This window comes from Ursus arctos, unplaced genomic scaffold (genome assembly GCF_023065955.2).
Source record: "Ursus arctos isolate Adak ecotype North America unplaced genomic scaffold, UrsArc2.0 scaffold_10, whole genome shotgun sequence".
Taxonomy (NCBI): Eukaryota; Metazoa; Chordata; class Mammalia; order Carnivora; family Ursidae; genus Ursus; species Ursus arctos.
Window position 1 is genome coordinate 51011204 of NW_026622764.1, and position 24196 is coordinate 51035399.

A 24196-nucleotide genomic window follows, 5' to 3' on the forward strand; every position below is an offset into this window, starting at 1 on the left:
CCACAGATGTACCTACCTTTTAAGAATTTATAGTTTGATAAAGAGTTTTTTAGAAGAGTTTATAATTCCATTTTTTTTCTCTTCTTAACCAGTTCTAAGTTTACCCATTGCTGGAAGTGAATTGTGGCTGGAAATATAAACACATGGTACGTTTTCACATTTCTCTGATAAATGGACAGGCCCAATAAATTATAGAACTGTGACCTGAAATGAAGCCAGGAGAACCTGCCTTCAATGCTGTGAGTGATGGCCTGCGGCCTCTGCCTCCCTGGCTGCCTGACTCGCTTGACACTAGTGAGGTGATGAAGATGTCATCTGTTAAGTACTGAGGAGTGCTACCTCACTGAGCCTCACATTGTTTTATCTGTAAAATGGGATAATAATAGTGCCCATGTGAGGATTAAATTAGGCTGTGTTAACACGTGTTAAAAATGTCTAGCACGTGACTGTTATTAGGCACTCAGTGAGCTGCAGTCAATGTGCCTGGGCTCTGGCTCTTAGCTCACTTGTGGTGTCCTTCAGCCTGGCTGCCCTGCCCTAGATTTTGACTGCTCCCTCTGTTCCACTTGGCAGGGATGGTCTCGGTCATGTTCACTGCAGGGCCCCCCGCACCTGGCAGTGTGTGGCACATGTCTAAACAAGTTTGACAGATGAGGATTATATCATAGATGTAGGATCACTGTGTGAGCAGCATGATGGCTTCTTCCCATAGTGATTTTCTCCGTGCAATTTATGGAAGTTGCTCCATCTGCCACAAAAGGGCTTCTTCAAACACCTATGTTTTTTATACTTAAAAATTCCTATTTGTATGATAGTCCTCAAATATTTAAAGATAGAACTTTCATGTGATCCCCTAACTCCACTTCAGAGTACACTCCCGAAAGAATCGAAAGGAACAAATTGAATAAATATTTCCACACCTATATTCATGGCAGCATTATTCACAGCAAAAGGTGGAAACCGTTCAAATGTTGGGTTTAGATAAACAACAGGTGACATACTCATCCAATGGAATATTAGTAAGCCATAAAAAGGAATACAATTCGGATACATGCTACAATATGGATGAACACTGAAATCACTATGCTAAGTGAAATAGTCAGATACAAAGGGACAAATACTGTATGATGCTATTTGTGTGAGGGATCTGGAATAAGCAGATTCACAGAGACAGAAAGGAGAATAATGATTACCAGAGGCTGACGGGAGGGCAGAATGAAGAGTTCTATAATGGAAACAGTTTCTGTTTGAATGATGAAAAACTCCTGGAGATGGATGCTGGTGATGGTTACTCAACCATGTGAATGTGCTTAATGCCACTGGACTGCATGCTTAAGAATGGTAAATTTTAGGGGTGCCTGGGTGGCTTAGTCGTTTGAGCATCCAACTTCTGGTTTCGGCTCAGGTCATGATCTCATGGGTCTTGGAATCAAGCCCACATTGGGCTTCACGCTCAGCAGGGAGTCTGCTTGGGATTCTTGCTCTCCTTCTTCCCCTGCCCCTCCCCCCACCCCACTCTCTCTGTCTCTCTCAAATGAATAAATAAATCTTTAAAAAAATGGTAAATTTTATGTTATATATACTTTATCACACACACCAAAATTCTTATTTAGGACAGTTCAAACCAGCAGGAGAGTCTGCTCTGCTCAGAGCAGGGCCAGGGAGGGAGCTACCGGATGGAAGCTTTCACCCAGTCAGCACTCCCCAGTGCTGCCTGGCATTTTTAATTACCACTAGCACCTGACTGTTCTTCACAGTCTCAACTGGGGGCTATGTCAGTCGGCCCCTGTCAGATCCTGATTGCCCTGCAGAAGCTGCCTTCCTGGGTTGTAATTGTCTTTGCAGATTACCATGGTGCAAGGATGGTAATCATTTGCTTGAACCTGATTGTGTCCTCAGCGTGACACTAGAGACTGGGCATAATAGAGCGTGAATGGAATTCAGCTGATTTGAAATGTGGTCTCACACCAATAGACTTTCTCCCCACCCATTCCACTGCTGATCCCTCTCTTCTCAACTTCTCTGGCTTCTATTCCTTTGTCAGTAGAGGTCAACTGTCAGGGTAGAAACGGCATCTTGTGCTCCTCTGAGTTTCCCACTGATGACCTCCCTATCAAAAGATGCCTGTCTATACTGTAGATTAAAATTGTTTTTTCCCCTCCTTAGCTGTCAGGACCATTCTTATCTCCAAGAATCAAATCTGTTCCGTGAGCTCATATATCATCATTACCTACAATACAAATTCTGAAATCAAAGCAGACCTGGCAATTTTATTGATGCACGGAGTGGAACAGAGCCCAGGTCACCCTGAATCAGTTGCACTGGCTTTGCCTTGCTGACAACAACAAACATGTCACTGACAAAATTACCAGAGAAAAGATGACTCAGTAAGTTCAGTGCAGAAGGTAACTTGTCAGTGACAAGGGTGGGATATTTTTATCCTTATAACTCGATGCTAATGAAATTGGTGGATATAACACCTGACTGAAAACATGTCCCCTGGGGATAGGAGAGAAGCAGAAAGCACTGTAGTCGGCTTGTTTTCAAAGTCATTTTTCTCAATCTAGCCATAATTTAATCAGTTGATCTTAACAAGAGCCAAGGAGTTGGGGACCCAAAGCAATAACCAATAAGCCAGCTTTGTCACTCCTAAGCATGGCCCCTGGATCAGCTCTGTAAGGCACACATAATCTGTCACACCTGGGTCACAGTTTTCTCATTTGTGCAGTGGAAAAATTACATTGTATGACTCTGCTATTTTGGAGGTGTGATAGTTTGTTAAGTGATTGAAGATCTAAGAATAGAAAGAATTATAAAAATGGGTGTACCTCACTCTATCATTTTATAGTTGGTAGCAAGGTTTGAGATAGGGCAAGATGCCCAAACACAAGAGGTTACTGTCTGCCCCTTAAAGAGAATGCAGCTGGAGAGAGAGGGAGGAAAGGAAATCAGAAAGAGGGAACATGTCAGTTGACCGGAAGAAGATGAAGGAAAGGAGAAAGAGTAAAGACATGGTGTCAGGTATCCCTAAGCCTACCCTCAAGTTTGGTGATTTATTGGAAAGACTCACAAGACCCAGAAAAGCTGCTATACTCGTGGTTATGGCTTATTACAGCAAAAGGACACAGAATGAAATCAGCATTGATGTCAGCAAGGGAAAAAGGCACATCGGGTGGGTTCTGGAGGAGAGCAGGCAACAGAGCTTCTAGTTGTCCTCTCCTAGGGGTGTCACATAAACAGCACTCAATTCTCCCAGCAATGATGTATGAAAACACATATGAATTATCACCAACCAGCCTTCACATCCAGAGTTTTTATTGGGGATCAGCCAGTCACATAGGCATGGAGCACCCACATGACTGACCTTGGCTCCTCAGTCCCCAGTCCCCTCAGAGGTCAAACTGATACAGGACTTCAGAAATACAGAAAAGAGGCATTTACCATAAATCACATAGTTGGCATAAACTCTCTGTCATGGCCCAAGGCCCCAGGTATACAAAGACACTGCTATCAGGCAGGATATTCCAAGGGCTTGGAGTTGATCTCCTTGAAGCGGTCAAGGACCACTCCTTTCTTTAGAATGTGCAATGTTTGGTCTGCTCGGTTAAGCCTCTACTGCATAGACATGGAAGTGTCCAAATTCCTTCTACCTGCCCATCTGGCTACATGTGCCCAAGCCTATATGCTACATACTACTCAAAAATTAAAGTTATTGCAAACACAATTCATCCATTACTGCTCCTCTCATTTAAGAGTCTTTCAGTAGCCTTTATTTTCAGATATGATTCACTGAATTTCTTCCACAACTCAAGGCTAGGAAAATGTTTACTTCTCATGTTACCTTCTCATGTGCATCTTCTAAAAGCCAACAAATGCGATTTAACACAGCATCTTTCCCTTTCCCTTGGCTGCCAGGATGGTCAGTGTTAAGGTTTGTGTTCTTTGTAGCAACTTCTCTCAGCCTGTTTTCTAACATAACTGCTGTCTTCTCTTCCCCTCTTCTGTGTGACAGAGTAGAAAGAGTATGATTTGGAACCCAAAGGTGTGGATTCAAACCCTGACCATCAACATGCTGGTTGTGTGGCCTTCATCGGTAAAACAATTTTTTAAGGTTGAGGTAAGGATTAGAGATAAGGATGGAAAGTGTCCCCTGCTTGGTAGGTGTTAAATAAAAAAATAGCTAAATAAAAAGTAGCTATTCTTATTACCTTATCTTTTCCCCCCGTGTTATACTGATTTATTTTTATTTCTTTTCCTGAGGTTTTGTTTGTTTGTTTATTGGTGTAAACCTCCTTAAATCTCTATTAATAGCAGTCGGGATACAAACATATAAAGAACTTATGAGAACTTATGGGTTGGTCACTTTTTATGACTGATGTGAGAACTGGCCTCCCAGGTCTCTGATCACAGAGTAGAATCAGCTGATGGCCCTGGTTGCGTGTTCTGAAATCCTTTGCTTCATGTCCCCTGACGCCACCTTCCCATGGGCGGCTCCCTGCTGAGTGCCACAGGAATACTAAGGCAGGACCATTCCTGGGAAATGGAATATCCCTCTGACAAACACTTTTGACCCAGTGGCCTTCCCAAACTTTCCTTAGAACTGCATTGCAGTCCAAAATGCTTCCACGAGAACCCCCTTCTTCCATCCTTTCTCTTCCACTCAAGTCAAACCTGCGTTATGGTCCAATTGTTCACTCACCCTATCCCGGATCCCACCTCGTTCTCTCTCACACGTTTTGATAATAAATTTCTTGCATATTTAATCCCATTTGGGCATCTGCTTCTCCAAGGCTCTAGACTTGTCCACAGACTGTTGGCCAAAAATGTGGTGACTGACAGAGTGAACTTCTCTTCCCTCCTGAGTGGACTTTACTCATCATGGACCCAATGTGGTACTAGTACCTTCCTTATACCGTGATCCTCGCACCTGTTCTGCAGCAATATCACACAGGCAGTAACTGGAGACACTTTTTTCACTCTTCTTGGATTACTCAGTTGCATCCTGAAAGGATGGGATGGTCCCCACAGCTTCCATCTTGGTCATGAGATTGTCCCAGACAAAAAGAAACATCACAAATAGGATGCTGAGTCCTCAGGGGGTGGCTGGGCCTGTTTGAAAGTTTTGATCTGCATGTTCGTAGGCAGCATTTCCTTCCCTTAAACCAAACACCTCCCACCAAGGAGCATTCCTCCTTGACTGACTAAATTACATTTTAACGCAGATTCTCAGCTGTTTACCTTGCCTACCTGAATCAATAAGGCACCAAGAGCAAATAGCTTGACATCTATTAGCTGAATCAGTGCGAAAACATTCTTGGGCTTATTGCGCCTCCAAGTCTGTTCAGGGAACTGAAACTAATTGAAACTATTTTAAGAGTCCATGAATTTGGGACAGTTTTGATGCTATCTAGTCTCGGCCAGGACACGTTCTTTTGAATATGCCTGTATTATTAGAACATCCACATGCAATGTACTTACACTCGACTGGCACCGTTTCCCTGTTTCTAGATACAAGCCCCAATCACAGTCATGGCTCCAGCATGGAAGAAGAGCTTCCATCAGCCCTGAAGCCCAGAGGACCCAGCTGAGGGGAGAGGGCTCACAGGCAGGCAGTCAACAATAGGTGTACAGCAAGGTGAGATCTCAGCCTACAGATGGAGCCTTTGGACATGGCATCTGGTAGCTGAAAATGGGCGAGAAATCCCAGCACAGAGGTAGTCAACCCAGGAAAGTCTGTCAGGAGATGGCGTAGTTCCATTCCCTGAGAAGGAAGGATCCTGGTTAGGGAAGCACAGCAGAGACACTGGCTGGGACCAAAAATACCCCCAAAAAACAAGAAGCCACTTATTAGCAGGAGACTGGCGGGGAAAATACAGCAGGAGCCCAGGGTCTGCAAATGGTTTCAAAGGTCAGAGTAGGAGGAGTGTCAAGGCAAACAGTGCTCCAAGGAAACACTCCTCAGAGAGGATTAGTGTCCTAATTCATGCAGAGTCTAGGCCTTGAATTTCCTACAGGCCTTTGGAGTGGGGCCAGGAAAACAGAAAAGGATCATGGAAGAAAGAGTTAAGAAGAGAAAGCCTCAGAGATTGAGATACAAGCAAAACAGTATAGCAAAAAGCACAAAACTTTAAGACGTGCAATAAAGGAACCCCTCTGACACTTTGTCATCAAAGCCATGAGGGAGGACTTGGGCTTCCTTTCTCTCCATTCTCCAGACCTCTAAGTCTATTTAGACATGGCTCCCCACACAAGGGACACAGAGGCTGTGTGGTCTCACATTGGGCCAGCACCCTCTGCAGCTAACTCAGCCTCGGAAATTTGGCCCTTCTCTTACTTGGGTCCCAGGCCCAAGACAGGACCCCTGCTGCCTGACCAGTTGCCAACAGACAGAATGGAGTTTCCACAGGGGCCTCAGTCAACTTTGTCCAAAGGAGCACTGATCTTAGGAGATTTGCAAATGGAGGCAGTACTGTCCTTGTGCCACTAATATACCAAATTGGCCCCTTTTCCCTTCGCGGTATGTCCAAGATTATCTGCACATTCTTCTTTCTCCTTAATAAGGAAATCAGAGGCATTTTCCCTTTGCCATCTGCAGTTCCTGAAACTATGAACCACAGTGAAACCAGGGGCTCTCCCACCCTCTAGGACCCCCTCCCCATCTATTCACTCTGCCTTTCCCAAAAGGCGGCGCCAGGTGTTCAGCCACTGCTCCTACAATGACACCCCGTTGTCAGAGTTTTGCTAACTTTCCTCCTTTCTGGGAACTTCCATTTTAGCTGCTCATTTGCTTAATTACCTCTATTGCTGATACTCACAGAAAGACTGGAGATGTAACAGATGGTGCCTTGGGATGGATGGATGTTATGGATTCAGAACTGTCAACACACCTATCTCGATCCCATTTTAACTTCACATTATGTCCCCCCGTGGACTGTTGGCGATGAGCTGCTGGCGCCTGGATTCATGTGGAGCTTAGCAATTCTCTTTCCTCCGGTGCCTCCTCCCCCAGCCCCTCTCCCTGTATTCAGCTTCCCAGAGCTTTTGTAATGATCTCTGTAACATCTTTAAAAACTATTCCACCTCATTTAAAATGTGGCATAAATGATAGGGTTTTGACAAATTAAGTAATAGCAAGAAAACATTTTCAATATTCTGCATTTTTCCATTAAGCTCCAAAAAAATAGTGATTATAGGAGTCCCATTCTCTCACCACAATTAACGATGTGTTAGCCCTGGTTTCATTAAAAACCTCATTATTCAAAGATTTATAACTCAGCCCAAGAAATCTCCCCTGAAGTTGGGAATCGATCCAATCTCAGTTTAGGAACTTTTTCAAGAATCTGAGTGGGGATTGAGTAGCCAATGAAGATGAAATGATGGCACAAAATCAGCAGAATGAAACTTAACACACATTATTGTTGAGTGCTAGTTGAAGGCTGAAATATTCCAAAACAGAATGGATATGTGGGAGTTAGAAGACCTGACTTTGGTCCTGGCTCTGTTTCCTGATAGCTGGCTCTTAAAATATCAACTGATTAGAAAGTACACATTTAATTCCCCACTAAAAGGAACTATGACTCTGGAGAAGCGGCTGATTCCAGCGCTGGCACAGTGTGGGTAAGCCCAGAACATCTGGCTCTGCCAGAAAGTAAAGAAGTGCTCAAAAAAGTGATGGGAACAAGGCAAAAGGACACACAAGCCACCTGGAAGTGTTCTCACCGCCCAAATCTGGGAAAATGTGAGCGTCAGTATATTTAAATATGGTAATAAATTATGAGAGAGTCAGAGAGACACAGATTGCGAGCAAGAGTGAATGATAAAGCAAATTGGGCAAAATATTAACCATTGTGAATCTGGGTAAATGATTGTGGGTGTTCTTTGTACTATGATTCTTACAGATTGGAAATTATTTTTTTAAAAAGCTTTTTTTGTTTTGTTTTGTTTTTTTAATGTGCAAACTTAGAGCTATCTGGCTTTAGAGTTCAGATAGAAAAAAACCAAAACCTGGGTGATAAAATGTGCAATATGAGCTAAAAGTGCAATAAGAGTTAAAATACCCTATTCCAACGTTAGAACACATCTGGAGTGCTGGGTTGGCACCTGCTGAGTTTTTCTCATTAAGTGAGATTCTGAAAAACTTTAGGTATATTTGCTGAAAGGTGACTAGAATGGTAAACGATTTGGGAAATTGAAGGAGCTAGCAAGAGAAAACTGAGCTGGGCATGGGGGAGATGAAAATTATTATCAGATATTTGAAGAACTGAAATGCTGCAGAGAATAAATATATTCACTTTAGCTCTAAGGGACAAGACCATAGGTAGATCTGGCTCCTCATGAGGAATAATTTTTTTTCTGTTGGATTTTTCTATGAATGACACAGTTGCCCCACCAAGTAGTGGATTCTCCTTACTGTTTTAGCCTCTACAGTGATTAATCAGGAAATGCTGTCTAAAGAATTGTCACTGCGAGGGGTGGCTAGTCTAGCTTGATGCTTTCCTATCCATTGGCCAGATAACTTTGGAAATCCTTGGAATTATTTTAAGGGGTGTTCAAATATGTATGTACCCCAAGTATATTTTAGGTCCAATAAATAATGTCTTTCACTTGTATTCATTACTGTTTTCCAAATGTATAGATGCTATTTGATTAATAATTTTATTTTGAAACCTTTCAGAATGCACACTACCTTTATGATTTTACCTTTTGTTTCAGTATCCATCTTAAAAGAATAACTATAATCCTGCGAAATCTGTGCTTTTTTTCTTTCCTTTGTTCTCTTATAAAAGAAGGCTTAAAGACAAAGAGGCAACCCATATTCTTCAATAGGAAGAATTAATATTGTAAAGATATTAGTTAATCCCTCAAGTAAGTTATAAATTTAATGCAATTTTAATTAAAATCTCAACTATTTTTTTGCAGTGGGCAGTTGCAGGGAGATTTGACAAATTGTTTCTAAAATGTGTTTGCAAAGGTTGATGTTCAAGAATGCTCTGCCCCTCCCCCTAAAGAGTTTAACAAAAGGATTCATGTCCTACTGAATGGAAAGCTCAAAACTGCTATAATGGAGCTGAAGAAGACTTTGGATGAATGGAAGAAAAGAAAGAATCTCAAACCAGAACTCAGGGATGTGAGAATTCAGCATGTGATCAAGATAAAACAGCTCTGTGTTGTAGTGAAAATAAAAGGCACTTAGGCATTGTAAACACAAGGATTCCGTTCAGATATGTACTTGCAGAGTTGCTGAAAGGCTTAGAAGCGATTTCAGCACAGGGCCTCTAGAATGACCCAGAATATTGCAGCCTACCTGCCAGGACCCCTACTATCTCAGCCCTTATCAGGAAGGGAGGGGATTCTGAAGGCCACTGCGGGCACCAAAGCTGAAGAATGCACTACCAAAGCTGTGATGCAAGGAGCTGGAAGTTATCTCCACCGCCTCCCTTTCTAGCCAAAGAATGAACATTGGACTGTCCTGCAGGAATGGCCCATGTTTTCAAGACCTTCACAAACCTGCATAAGGGTGCTTACCTTGGCAGCACCTAATTTTTACTGAGAATTCTAGTTGCAAAAATCAGTGCTTGGTTAGCAAAGAAGGCTGAGTTAGGAAAGAAGGCTGATGGTCGGTACCAGAGTATGTAAAACAAATATTATCAGAAAAAATTTATAACAGGGGAAAACAATAGCTACCTAGTTATTTGAAAAAAGGGCCAGGGACACTCATACGTAAAAACATAATAATAATAATAATAATAATAATAATAATAATAATAATAATACCATTGATATAGATCAGAGGTTAGTAAACCTATAAAGGACCAGATAGTACTTTTTTTTTTTTTTTAGCCTTAGGTCTCTGTCATAACTACTCAATTCTTCCACTGTAGCAGTAAGCAAAAATAGAGAATACATAAATGAATGAATGTGGCTGTGTTCCAATAAAACTTTATTTATAAAAACAGGTGATGGGCCACATTTGGCCCATGGACTGTAATTTACCAGCTTTTGGTCTAGAAGATAATTGCTGAAGTACCTTTGTATATTAAGATGTGCTGATGTGATTATTGATAAGTGCTTACCTATTGTAATTGTTTTTCTTGTAATGTCTTAGTTTGGAAACATCATTTGTAGTAATTTCACTTGAAAATGGAAAAATTTGCTCTGTGTGTTGTCTTTTTCAAAAAAGAAAAGAAACTCTTAAAATGCCAAGTCACTCAACTTTAAAGTCTCTGAGCCTGAACAGTTTCTTAATGCAGACATTTTCACAGAGATACGTGCCAGGTCAATGGACACCTTGCTTATGTCTTTACCTTGAAAGAGGGAGGAGAGTAATCTAAAATTGGTATGTGTGAACCAAATCATTACCTTTTATAAGACTGTCACATCTTATCAATATTGCCAAAGAGTCTGAAAACAGGGCACTTCTGAGGAAGGCTTTACTGTTTCTCATCACGTCTACACTAATATTTTCATCTTCCTCCAAAACCACAAGCACACTTACCCACACATGCACACACACCTGCAAACACTCACACACTTATTTTGCCATTTTTTTATGACTCCAGCTTATCATCAAGTGCCCTCTCTATGAGATAGTCAACTTCATAAAACCAGTTCATAAGAGCTCTTAATCATATTTTTATTCCATTATGCTCAAGACCCCTACTTTAGGACTAGAGTTTCTTTGGGCTAAGAAGTAGTTGGTGTTTCCACTGATGTTGAATGATGTCAGTTAACATTTACCTCACTGATCAGAAATTTTACAGCAAAACAAAAATTCTAGAATCACATGTTTTTTGAACTGGGATAGACTATTGAGACGATCAGGTCAATGATAGATAATGTAAATGATCTTTTGTAGAACAAGAAACAGGTCTAGAGAGGTAGACTCACATAGCTTGTTAGTATGGCTCACATCTGGAATACCTGCCCTTTTGGGGATTAAATCTTCTAATAAAGAGAATTTTCTTATACCATAAACCACTTCAGAAATGTTTTTAAAATATGAAGGACTGAGGGAAAAGCTCACCCACATTTGTTTGGAATACTTAGCTTTTTATATACATTAATTTTCAATATAGGGTATTCATTCCTCTCTCATAAATACCATATCAGTTTTTTTTATTTCCTTAAGTTAAGGTATATTTCTCTTCCAAATATTCTGTAATGTATTCATTGTTTTAGGGCCTATAATAAATAGGGTCTATAAAAAATAGAGCCTCAAAAAATCATACTGCAAATGTAAAGCCAAAGCAGAAATATGTCAAGAGTAATTTTTCCAGATTTTAGGTGTTACACAGACAAAATACGATTTCATTTATTCAGAAAAACCATACTAACCTCTTACTTAACCTCTGATCATGCACCTTGGATATATGTACATATCTAACAGGATAGGGATTGAAATAACTCATTTTTTTTAATTTTTAATTTTTTTTATATAAAGTTCGATGATTCATTAGTTGCGTATAACACCCAGTGCACCATGCAATAAATGCCCTCCTTACTACCCATCACCAGCCTATCCCATTCCTCCACCCTCCTCCCCTCTGAAGCCCTCAGTTTGTTTCTCAGAGTCCATAGTCTCTCATGCTTCATTCCCCCTTCTGAAATAACTCATGTTCTGAACACTAGGAAGGCTGATCTTCAACCCCACTGTCTTCTTCTCCTCAATGAATTCTGCTCCTCTTTGGTCTGAACATTTGAAAAGGATCCTGTCAGCAAATCTGGGTACTAGTTATCTTGGTGAATAATGGGAACATCTTGTCTCGGTAGAGGAGATTAATGTTACCTCTGTGGAATGGGCTCTGATATCCGGAGTAAATTTAATACCCGAGGCCAAAGTTTCAGTAATGGCTTGAAAATCTGTATTGCCCAAACATGTGATATGAGACAGAAAAATCATCCTTTAGTCACAGTACAGAAAAAGGTCTAGCTCCTCAGTTATATTAAAAAACTACTAATCTTTCTGAAAGTGAGACAAATTACACTTGAGTGGTTCGATATAACTAGCAAGTGTGATGATAATTTAGAAATATTAGAAAACATTTAAATGAGGATTAATGAGAAATGAACACTAAATATATATCCTCAGGAAAAGCTGGGGAGTAAAATTCTTAAATCCCTCAGAGGAATGGGATTTGGGTTTAATTATCACCCTACTGTTAAGGAGATGACATAATAGGCCTTTTTTAGAATAACTTTTTAACCGAGTGTTTTGAAAGCAAGTATGTTATCACATGACTTCTCAGTCCATCTGAACCCAAGAGTTCATTAATAAGTTCAAGATCAATTAATTCTTCATTTACATTTATCAGACTGATGTCAAATTGTAAGAATGGAATAAAGAAGTAGAACAGTAGACAGGCTTAGTTTAAATGCATAGGTTTCAAAAGAATTTAAGAAATTCCTTTCTTTGAATAAAGAAAGTAGACTATGCGCAGTTTTTTTTTTTTAAATCTCTCTCTCTCCAACTCCTCAAACCATAATGTTTCTAAATACAAGAAAATGGTTTAGCAAATCAGAAATATTGCCAGATGTATGGAAGATACAGTGCAGATAGGAACTTCATGTTACTGGTATGATATGGTAACTGAAGAGCATAGCCAAAATATCACTTCTATATGAGGTCAAGATATTTTCCCACGGTCAAGGGTTCTTCAAGTATTCCTCCCATATCTTTTATGGAAAAAAAATTACTTGAAGATATAGTCCAGCAGAACAAAAAAGGGAACCAAGAAAGGAGGGGCAATGTGGGTTCATGGAAACAGTGGATCTATCCAGAAATGAATTATAAAGAAATTCCAGTAAGAAATCTGTGCAGCAGCCACAGAAAGAAATGAGTCCAAGTTAAACAAGACAGAAGGCTCTGTGCTATCCTCAAGAAAAAAAACACAATCTATTAAATTCTTTAAGTAATGTTGTAAATAATCAGATAAAGGCATATGTCTCTTTTGTTAATAAGGAAAAAGAGACAACTAAAACTTCTGAGAATTAAAAAAAAAAGGCTGCATAAGGAAGTCAAGATTCGTGAATAAAAACACTAAATTTGTTGATAGGGGGCTGAAGTAGGGGGCTGAAGTTACAGGTACTAAAGTGTGAAATCTGCTGAGGAGAGAAGTCATTCAGACAAAGGACAAAAAGAACCCATGTTTTCCAGCCAGGGCAGTTGGTGGTTCTTCTTAGGTGAGGGTGAGACATTTTATCAGACTATGAACTGTTGTACCTTGAACTCAGACCATTTGCTAAACGGAATCATGATGCTAAAAAGTGGTAGGAAAAAGTAAAGTATTTCTTGAGGTTTTTAGGTAATGTCTTCTAAAAAAAGACCAGCATAATCTAAAGGTAGTCTACTTTAAAAACAGAGCAGAAGGAAAATATAGCTTTGCTGAGCGTGGCCTTTTCTGTTTGTGGCTTGCAATATAAGGTAACGGTGAATGCCATTAGAAAAGCTGTATGATCATCTGCAGAGGCAGATGGACCCCGACCTGAAGTTTGATTTAAATGCCAAGGCTGATGACGCTACACACACACCAAGAGGACATAAACAAAGTTTAATACTATGTAACTGAGATCTCTAGGGAGAGCAGGGCAGCCCTCTCGAGCAGGTCCAGAACAGCTTGAGAGAACCAAGACAGGTGACTGGTCTGGGTTTTTATTGTGGTTAGGGGGTGGGCCTGGGATGAGGATTTGTGCTTGGCAAGGGACTTGCATTCTTCGAATCTCCCATTGGTGCCAAAGAAGGAAGAACCTTGCTTCCTTATCAGCTTGTCCAGATGTGGGGCACAAAGAGAAGACGTAGAGTTGAGGCTTAAAAGCTGCCAGCAATAAAACTTTTAAAAATGGATTATTCTCATTAGAAAGGCCAACTCTTAATGTTCCACTCCACATAAGGTAAAACAAGCAGAGGCAGGAAGGCAATAGACTTAGCAGAAGGTAAGATTGGTTAAACTGGGTCCCTAAGTCTCTCCTAAGAAACTCTTGTAAGAATTCTCTGCTTAACAAAGGGGGGAAATCTGGCAGCACTGATCACATTTAGGGTTGGGGTCTCTTCCATTCTAATAAGTCTTTTGTTTTACTCTCTCTTGGGGAAGGATCATAAACAAAAGGCAGAAGAGAAAAGACAGGAATTCTCAACAGTAATGTGTACACTAGAGTCTTACCATTGACTATTAGTTTATGAAATCACTAGAAACAGATACATTGAAAGCCTATCTGGTTAATAAGGGAACCATATGGACAAAGAAAATTCAAGCATAGTGGCCTCAGCCTGTGATTGTTCAGTTTGTAAGGAAATACCGAGATTCTTGAACTTACCTGAGGGGAAGTGAGCTGCTTCTAGAACTCTCTAATAACCATCTGAACTGTAGGTTAAGAGTATGATTAACAAACACTGTTTTCCAAAAGGATATCATCAGAAACATGAAGGACAATGGACAGAGAAAATCCTTCCAGACAGCAGAGTTAGCAAGCCTGCAGCACATGGACCAGTCCTCCTCTTCTTCAAATAGGATATTTAAAAACTGAAGTTACCCTATCCTTCTCAACCATTATATATGTTGGGTATATTTACAGAGAATAATTATCTTTTGGACAAAAGTTCGTGGACCACAAGGAACCATATTTAATTATGATAGAGAGATTACAGTATAACTCCAAAGATACAGAACTTAGTAGAGCTTCATATAGTAACTGATGAGACCTGGAGTTTTCTCCTTTGAGGAGTGGCTAAGTATGTTCTGTATAGGATTGGGATTTTTTGAAAGTTCCTGTGTGGGATAAAGCATTTGTATAGATATTGGGTAGCAAAGATAAACCCTGTCTGTTGCCTACTCAGTAATTTCTCTTCCCTTATTCCTTCCAGCAATACCAAATCATATTCGGGTATTATTATTCATTATGTGGGCTTCACGCCAACTCAGGGCATGAATGGTGATTAGTTTAATTCAGTCATGAAAAACCTATTCTCTTTACCAGTGGTTAAGTTAGGTATTGGCATGTATTGCAGTAGGATGCAATCCCGGCCAAGGAAATATAAGGGAAACTTTTCTTGGGAGGGTTTCTAGTAAAAAATTTCCTCACTCTTAAAAATGGATATAGGTAATAACTTGCTCCTTCTTGACTTTGTACATTGTTTTATAAGGATATATCAAAAGATCCTATAGTTACAATGCAATCCTGAGGGGAAAGCCATGAAAACTGCAGAAAATCAGACCCAAAGCCTAAACATTCTTTAGATTCAAAATTAACAGAGTCTCCTTATTATATGAGGCAATAAACTCTTCACTGTTTTAGAGATTTTTAGCTAGATATTCTGTTACTTGTAGCCAAAGGCAATCTAATGGAAGCACTGATACAATCATAACTTTGTAAATGCTGTTTGTTTCCTCAATATTTAGAACATATAGAAAGAACATGGAATACTTAATAGTTATAAAACACAGTGTAATTATCATAAACCTTGTCGGTGTTCTTCCAGCATTGGTGGGTCAGTGGATCAAGAAATAGAAGGTTCAGTGCATTATCTCAAGAGTGTGTCAAGAGTCCTTGTGTGTTTCTGCTTGCTCTCCTTTATGCTTCTGCCATCACCATGAGAACACAGCCAGGCTAGACTGCTGGAGGATTACAGACATGTGGAGCAGAGATACCATCTGAGACCACACTAGATCAGCCAACACAAGCTGCCCCCACCCCTAATAGGTGAGCAGGCACAGCCAAGAGCAGCACAATCACCTAACCATTCACTCCAAAAGCATAAGCAATAAACACTAATGTTGCATGCCATTGGAATATCTCAATTGTTTCTCATGCAGTATTATTGTAGCAATAGATAACTAACACAGGCTGCTCCCATGCATTCTGATTCTCCTCAATTCAGGCACATGGTAGGGTTGCTTTCCCTTGATCTACGGAAGTGAAGCATGGATGTGTGACTTGCTTTAACAAGTGAAATGTAAGTAGGAATAATATGCATCTCTTCTGGGTGAAGGCATTTAATTGCCTATGTAAGACAAGGCAGTTCATCTTTCCTGTGAGTGGTGATGGTGCAAGCACATGTTGAAATGGAATTGCCATTAGCCTGGGCACCTGAGTGATTACAACAACCAGGAACTACCTTGTTGACCCGTATAGCTATATGGCATGAACTAGAAGTAAATTTTTGTTCTGTTGAGGCACTGAGCTTTGAGGGTTGTTTATTATCACAGTATAATGTAGCCTATGCTGACTGATGCAGGTTGTCCTAGTAGGCTTCGTTGAATACGTGACATTTGAGGTTGAACTTGAAGGTGAAGGATCACCTGTGTGCTATCCCTAAGAAAATGATGGAGTCAGAGAGAATAACTAGAGCAAAGCCCTAAGTCAGGATTGTGCCTAACATGTTCAAAGAGACCTATGTGTAGAGTGGGGCAAGGGTGAAAATAGCTGGAGACGAGATTGTGAATGTGAAGGGGGGGTGCAGGTCATGTAGCTTCCTATAGTTCATTCTAAAGACTTTGGCCTTTAATCTGAGTGAAATATAGAGAACTTGGCAGGAGTTTGAGCAAATAGTGACATCTGTCTGACTTGAGTTCTAGCAGTATAGAATGCACCACCAGAATAATAGCAGGAATAGCAGTTAAAAGCTGGAATCTAGCAAAGAGGTGATAGTGGTGGCTAGGACCAAGTAGTAGCTGTGGAATTGATAAGAAGTGGTTGGGCTTTGCATATATTTTGAAGTTAGAGTCTACAGGGTTTTCTTCAAGTGTTTAATGTGAGGTGTGAGAGAAGAAGAGAAGTCAAGAATTCCTCCAAGGTCATTGGCCTGATGTGAAGGAAATGTAGAAGCAGATAATGACGGTCTTAAAAGCCAGGCAGGAAAGTGTGCATCTTATGACGTAACCAAGGAAAACCATTTTTGGGTTTGTGAATAGCAAGACTTGGGGATCATGTATGAAGTGAGGAGAGGGATACAGTAGACAGATTAATCTGTAGCATACAGAGGAGTGTGGTGATAGATCACAGGGGGCATGGATATAAGCAGGTCCCAGGAACATTATCCAGGAATGGTTCCAACTAAGTATGACAAAGAGGAAGGCAAAAGGGAAAGTCAAGAAGAGGACAGCGAGGAAGGAGAAAGACAGCAAAGGGGCACATTTTGTTTAGAATGAAAGTTCGCTTGCAGTGATGGAAAGCATTGTTGTGGCTCTCCAAAGGTGCAGGGAGAAGGCTGCTTCTCCCTTGCTTTAATCAGATGATGCAACGATCTCCAGAAGTGAGTGAATAAAATGAGCAACACAGACCACTGTAGGGGTTCCCTCCTCTCTTTGGCTTCATGCTGCTTCCGTTTAGATACTGTTTCAATGGCAAGCAGAGGAACAGAGGACACACAGATCTACTGTTTTAGACTAGAGTAAGCTTGAAATAAATTGACTACGCTTGGCAATAAAGAAATAAATGTAGCTAATCCACTGATAAAGAAGTAATGCTTTGACCTTATCAGAGCAGTGATAATAATAATCCCTTATCTTTGTAAGGTACTATATGGTAGAAATAAAACTGTCTGAAGATTTCAAGACACCAAGGTATATTTTTATAGTCCAAACCACATTTTATTCTAGGTATACATTCTGAACTAAGCCTTTCATGAAAAGAATAACATCAATGATAACAAAACAACATTGAAAAGAATTAAGAAAGCTAATCTTTCTTTTGAGAGACATAAAAATTCCTAACCCATTCCTGGCCTTCTATCCTGCTGGCTAAAGAGAGAATATTTTGAATTAGCAAGCAATTTGTCTTATTTATACTGTAAGTGTGAGAACTGGTAAGCTCACTCATGATAAAAAACCCAAACTTCTTAGATGTCCTCAAGGCCCTTACGGTCTGGCCTCTGTCACCTCTCCAGTGTCACCTCACTTCACTTCCTCCTCACTCACAGGACTTAAGACACACCACAGCCCTTCTCCTAATTCCTCAGTCCCACAAGAACCTTCGCACATGCCGTTTCCTCTCCCTGTGCTGCTCCTTGCGAGTTTTTCACATGGCAGCTCCTTTTCGTGAGCCAGGATCCAGGCTAGAAACAGAATTCACACCAAATGGTCCATGTGAGGGGACTTTACAGGGGGCAGCTGGGTTGGGGAGCTAAAGGTGAGGCTCCTGGGGACTAACAACACCAGGAAGCCATTATCACACCTTGGGCTGAAGGAGCAAGAGGAGGAAATGGTATTACCTGAGCCTAGGGTAAGCTAGACCCATGAGGAAGGAATCTTCTGGTGGGAGTTACAGTTGTGAAGACATCACAGCATGGAGGAAGGGCAAGGAGATACCTTAACACCTCTATCCTTCTGCCTCTCAATCTAGCCAGTGTCTCACTTTGGCAGAACTGAACAGGAAGCCTGAGGGCAAGGTAGCACAGATGATGCCATCCATTGGGCACAAGCAAGGTTGAGAAAGGCAGAGAATGGTCGAGAGAGTATGTGGGTGTGGGTGGGAGAACTGGAGATGAACCAGTACACTGTTCTTGAGTTCTCTGTTTAATTATCACCTCCTCATAAAGGCCTTCCTTGACCATCCTTTCTATGGTCTTGGCTAGGTCTCTTCTAGTACTTTCAATTCATTTCTTTCTCATCTGTAACTATAGCTATCTCTGACTGTTTATTGTTCAAATGTTATTTTCTCATAATGGATGGTAAAGCATCATCAGGGCAGGCACCTGTTGCTTTGTTCTGGATAACTGGTGCCCAGTACGGGTGCTTGGTACATCGTGGACACTGACATATCCACGCAAAAGAAAGAAAGGAAGGGAGGAGAAATGGGAGATGGAGAAAGGAAAAGGAAAGTTCTCTTTCGAAAAAGTGTGTGTGCATGTGTGTGTGTGCACGTGTGTGTGCATGCTTACACACGTGTACATGTGTATAACTTCAAAATTTTCACTTACTAAAAGCAAAACAAAGTGTTTTTAAAAATTAAAAACAGAAAAATACAACAACCGAGTTGGGAAGAGATGACAAAATAGAATTTATTGTTTACTTAGTACCAGACCCTTTTCATATTATTCCACTTAATCCCTGCGAAAGTCCTGCAAGACAGGGAGTGTTATTCCCGATCTTTATGTAAGCAAACTGGAGTTCAGAGAGTCTAAGTGGCTTATTAACATTCCCAGTTCACATGGATTGAAACCTTGGATACTCTGGGAATTCTGTGGAAAACATTCAGGACACTGTGTGTCTTTTTCCTTCTCAGAAGACTGAGCATAATGACTTTCAGGCTTTCATCTTAAAACAATACTTAACTCTCTCTCTCTCTCTGTCTCTTTATCTAATCTATCTTAAAGTGGCTTTTGTGAAAGGTAATTTAGCAAGGTGCTTTGTTTATGGGAGAAAAAACCCAACCATGCTATAAAGATGTTCATCCTTGAGAACAAAAGTAGACAGGTAATAGATTGGATGTTAATTGAGGCAGATGCCTATGAGAATAATTTGAAGTAATCTGGGAGCAGGAAAAGGTAGTGAGCACTCTTTCCCCTCCTAATCTGCTCTACTGCAGTTGCAAGAGGAGCAGGAATACCCCATAATGGAACTTCCGTTTTGTCCAAAAAGAGAGTCCTTCAAACAGATCAACTATTCAAAGTTCACCCTTACATGCCATAAAGTAAACAATGTACACAATAATTATCTCACTTCATTGTCATTAAATTTTTACAGCATGTATCAACTATCCAGAGCATTCACGGTTTAGTAACCAGGAGTGAATATACAACTGATGTGAAAGCAAGATGAAAAAATGCAAATTATATACATGGAATGACTGAAGTAATAACTTGCAAAAATAGCACACTGATATGAATTCAGAAGAGAGGAATATGTTGGAACATTACAGTTTGTCTATTATCTTTTTCATTCCCTTCTAAATTATCCTCCATTCTAGGACATTAATTATTAATAACATTTTTATTCTATTTTCCTTCTTTGGAAATGTTAGGATAGTCTAACTTTGATATCAGAGAATTTTCTCAATTTCTATCTTGTGTTTTAAACATAAAATAACCTTTTCATTTTCCCCTTTTAACAAGTTAAATGGTGGGCTCTCATGAAGTGTAAGCATCAAAATGTGGGAGGGGTTATACTGATTTATTAACCAATGCTGATGAGCTAATTTGAGTTTCAAAAAATTCTGCCTTTGCTGACTTAAAGCAACTGTTTTTTTAATACTATCTCCAATTAGAATTTTAAACTATTATTTCTAAACTGAATATTTGAAATAAGACAGTCTCAATAGCAAGTCTTGTGCCATGTCAAGCAATTAATTTCAGCTCTATCTTTTGTTATCGTTGCATTTGGTTATAGTTCTCTAGAAAGATAAATAAGAAACCTTAAGAAAAGATTCTGCTTCTAGTAAAGCTGTTAACAGAGTGCATATTCCAAAGATATTTGCCTTAATTATTCTTTTCCTCCCTCTGAGAGCTGGGACTATGTCTCCTTTCCTTAAATTTGGGTGGTGCCTTGTGACTGTCTTGATTGTAAACCAATATTACAGAAGTGAAGCTATTTGGTTTCTGAATCCAGGACATAATAGAGATACAGCTCTGCTTTATTCTCTCTCTTGGATGTGTGCCCTCAAAACCCAGCCACTTTGCTGTGAGGAAGGCCAAACTAACCTATGTGGAGAGACTGCATGAAGAAGGCCATTTGTGGAGAAACTGAGGCTCCCGGGCAACAGCCAGCATCAATTACCAGACACATGAGTGAACAAGCCTACAGTTGACTCCATCCGCCTTTGAGCTGCCCTCGCCTTACACCAAGTGGAGTAGAAGTGAGCCGTTCTCATTGAGCTCTGGCCAGGGGGCAGATTCATGAGCAAAATGGGTATTAGGATTGTTTTAAGCTAAGTTTTGCTGTGGTTTGTTGCAGAAATAGTAAATGTTACAATCGTTATTACCCACAAATTAAATGGATAAGAGCCGATTCACTTTTCTTCTAAATACAGAGATAACTAAGTATTTCACATTTGATGCTTTGCCACCTCTCATTAGAATCTCAAGCAATTAGGAATTACTGTCTGGGATCAGCACCATAAGATGATCCAGCTCTGCATTGTTTTTTAACAGTGATAAGGAGATAGCGTCTAAGAAAGAGTAAGATTTTTTCTTTTCAAATAACTTCAAACATTTGGTCTAAAACATTTTCATTTCTCTGCCAATTGTTTTTATTTTTAAGACTTTATTACATTTAGAGCAGTTTTAAGTTCATAGCAAAATTGAGAGGAAGTGCCGGAGAATACCCATACACCCTCTGTTCTTACACATTCATAGCCTCCCCCATTATAACATCCCCCACCAGAGTGGTTCATTTCTTACAAATGGTGAACATAAACTGACACATCATGATCACCCAAAGTCACTGGTTTATCTCAGGGCTCGCGCTTGGTGTTGTACAATCTATGCGTCTAGATAAATGTATACAGCACTGTCCGTCACAGTATTGTACAGAGTATTTCTGTTCTAAACATCCTCTGTGCTATGCCTATGCATCTCTCTCTCACCCCGACCCCTGGCAAACACTGATCTTTTTACTGTCTCCATAGTTACACCTTTCCAGAATGCTGTATAGCTGGAATCACACAATGTGAAGTCTTTTCAGATTAGCTTCTTTCACTTAGTAATATGTATTTAAATTTCTTCCACATCTTTTCGTAACTTGATAGCTCATTGCTTTTTAACACTGAATAATATTCCATTGTCTGGATGTGCCACAGTTTTATTTACCCATTCACCTGCTGAAGGACAACTTGCTTGTTTCCAAGTTTTGCCAATCACGAATAAAGCTGCTTTAAAGATCTGTATACAGGTTTTTGTGTACAGTTTCCAACTCCTTTAGGGAAATAGCAAGGAGTAGGATGCGAATCATATGGTAAGACTGTGTTTAGTTTTGTAAGAAACCACAAGACTATCTTCCAAAGTGGCTGTACCATTTTGCATTCACACCAGCAATGAATGAGAATTCTCATTGTTTCACATGCTTGTCAGTGTTACAGATTTTGGCCATTCTAACGGGTGTGTAGTGGTATCTCATTGTTTCAATTTCCCTTTCCCTAATGACATATAATGTGGAACATCCTTTCATATGCTTGTTTGCCATCTGTATACCTTCTTTGATGAGGTGTCTGTTAAGATCTTTGGCCCATTTTCTAGATGAGTTGTTTATTTTCTTGTCATTAAGTTTTTTTTTTAAAGATTTTATTTATTTATTTGAGAAAGAGAGGTGGGGAAGAGCAGATTGGGAGGGAGAGGAACAAGCAGACTCCATGTTGAGTGTGAGTCGGATGCAGGGCTTGATCTCACAACCCTGAGATCACAACCTGAGACAAAACCAAGAGTGGGACACTTAACCAACTAAACCAGCCAGGTGCCCTTCTTATTATTAACTTTTAAGAGTTCTTTGTATATTTTGGATAACAGTCCTTTATCAGATGTATTTTTTGCAAATATTTTCTCCCAGCCTGCGGATTACCTCCTCATTGTCTTGGCATTGTCTCTCCCAGAACAGAAGCTTTCATTTCAATTAAGTACAGCTTATTTGGTTTTTTTTTACATGGAAGGTAACTTTGGTGTCATATCTAAAAAGTCATTACCGTACCTAAAATCATTTAGGTTTTCTCCTATAGTGTCTCTAGGAGTTTTATAACTTTGCTTTTTACCTTTAGGTCTATGATCCACTTGGAGTTAGTTTTTGTGAAGGGTGTAAGGTTTGTGTCTGGATATTTATTTATTTATTTATTTATTTATTTATTTATGCGTGTGGATGTCTAATTGTTTCAGCACCATTTGTTGAAAAGACTATCTTTATCTTTACTCCATTGTGTTGCCTTTGGTCCTTTACCAAAGATCAGTCAACTATATTTATGTAGGTCTATTTCTGAACTATCTATTCTGTTCCATTGATCTATTTGTCAATTATCTGCCAAGACCACAATCTTAATTACTCCAGCTTTAGTAACTCTTGAAGTTGGGTAGCGTGTGTCCTCCAACTTTATTCTCCTTCAGTATCGTGTTGGCTATTGTGGTCTTTTGCCTCTCTATATAAACTTTTGAACAACTTTGTTGATATACACAAAAGATAACTTGCTGGGATTTTGATTTGGACTGCACTGAATCCAAACATCAAGCTGGGAGGAACTCACACCTTAACAATATTACGTCTTAACCTTGCTTAATTATTCCTTCAGGAAAATAAAAAAACCACACACAACACCAAAGGATTAGTCAGATTTGTATTCCCCATCTAAAAACCATATAGTTTTTCACTAAATAAGTTCTTAGCAACATTCTTTGCTATCAGTCTTCTCATTTGCTAGCATAGAAACAAAATCAATACTTTTGTACTTTATAAATCTTAGGGTCCCATCTGTACTCTTTTCCATAGGTATAAGTTTCTCATTGGGAAGCACAATTGTGGGGCATTGGGGTCATTTATAGTGAAGATTTTAAGTCTTGGCCAATACTTGCATGAATTCACTCTTAATTTTGTTCAAAATTATCTTAGAGTAGTACCCTTGAGTCAGTGTGGAGAGTGGGGAGGTTTTGCAGTGAACAGATCTAGGTTCAGATGCTGATTCTACCACTGGGATATATCCTATTGTAGACACCCCATACTGGTAACTGTTTTTTGTTTGTTTGTTTTTCCCTATACTAACTACATAGATTAGGCCTAGAACATGCTGTATAACAATGATTTTTGAATTGGAAATATCAACTTTCCTGATCCAAACGTTAATCTTGGAGTGGATACTATGCTAAAGTCATCCTTAGTAATTAATTATCCTATTAGTGGCTTTTTTTCCCTATTCCCAGGCTGGACTTGCCCTTGGACTTGCACAAATAAATAAGAATAGTAATACCATCTGTAGTGAGGTTAGAATTAAACCCTATAAAGAAGGCTGCCCACCAGGGATCTATAATGCCTGGATATGGGATACATCTTGTCTAAATATTTGTCTACAATAACTTCTGGAGGGATTTGAGCTTCATCAAAACCATGTAAAATTATTAAAAAGAGAATTTATCCTATTAAATGTATGCTTAATGTATTCTAACATATAGTAATTTAAGAATAATTTATTTAATAAAAGAGAACCTTATAGTGTTCTAACACTTATTTTCAATTTTCCATTTCTACAAGTTGGAACCCGTATGTGTTTAAAAGATTTTCCTCTTCTCTGGTTTTGT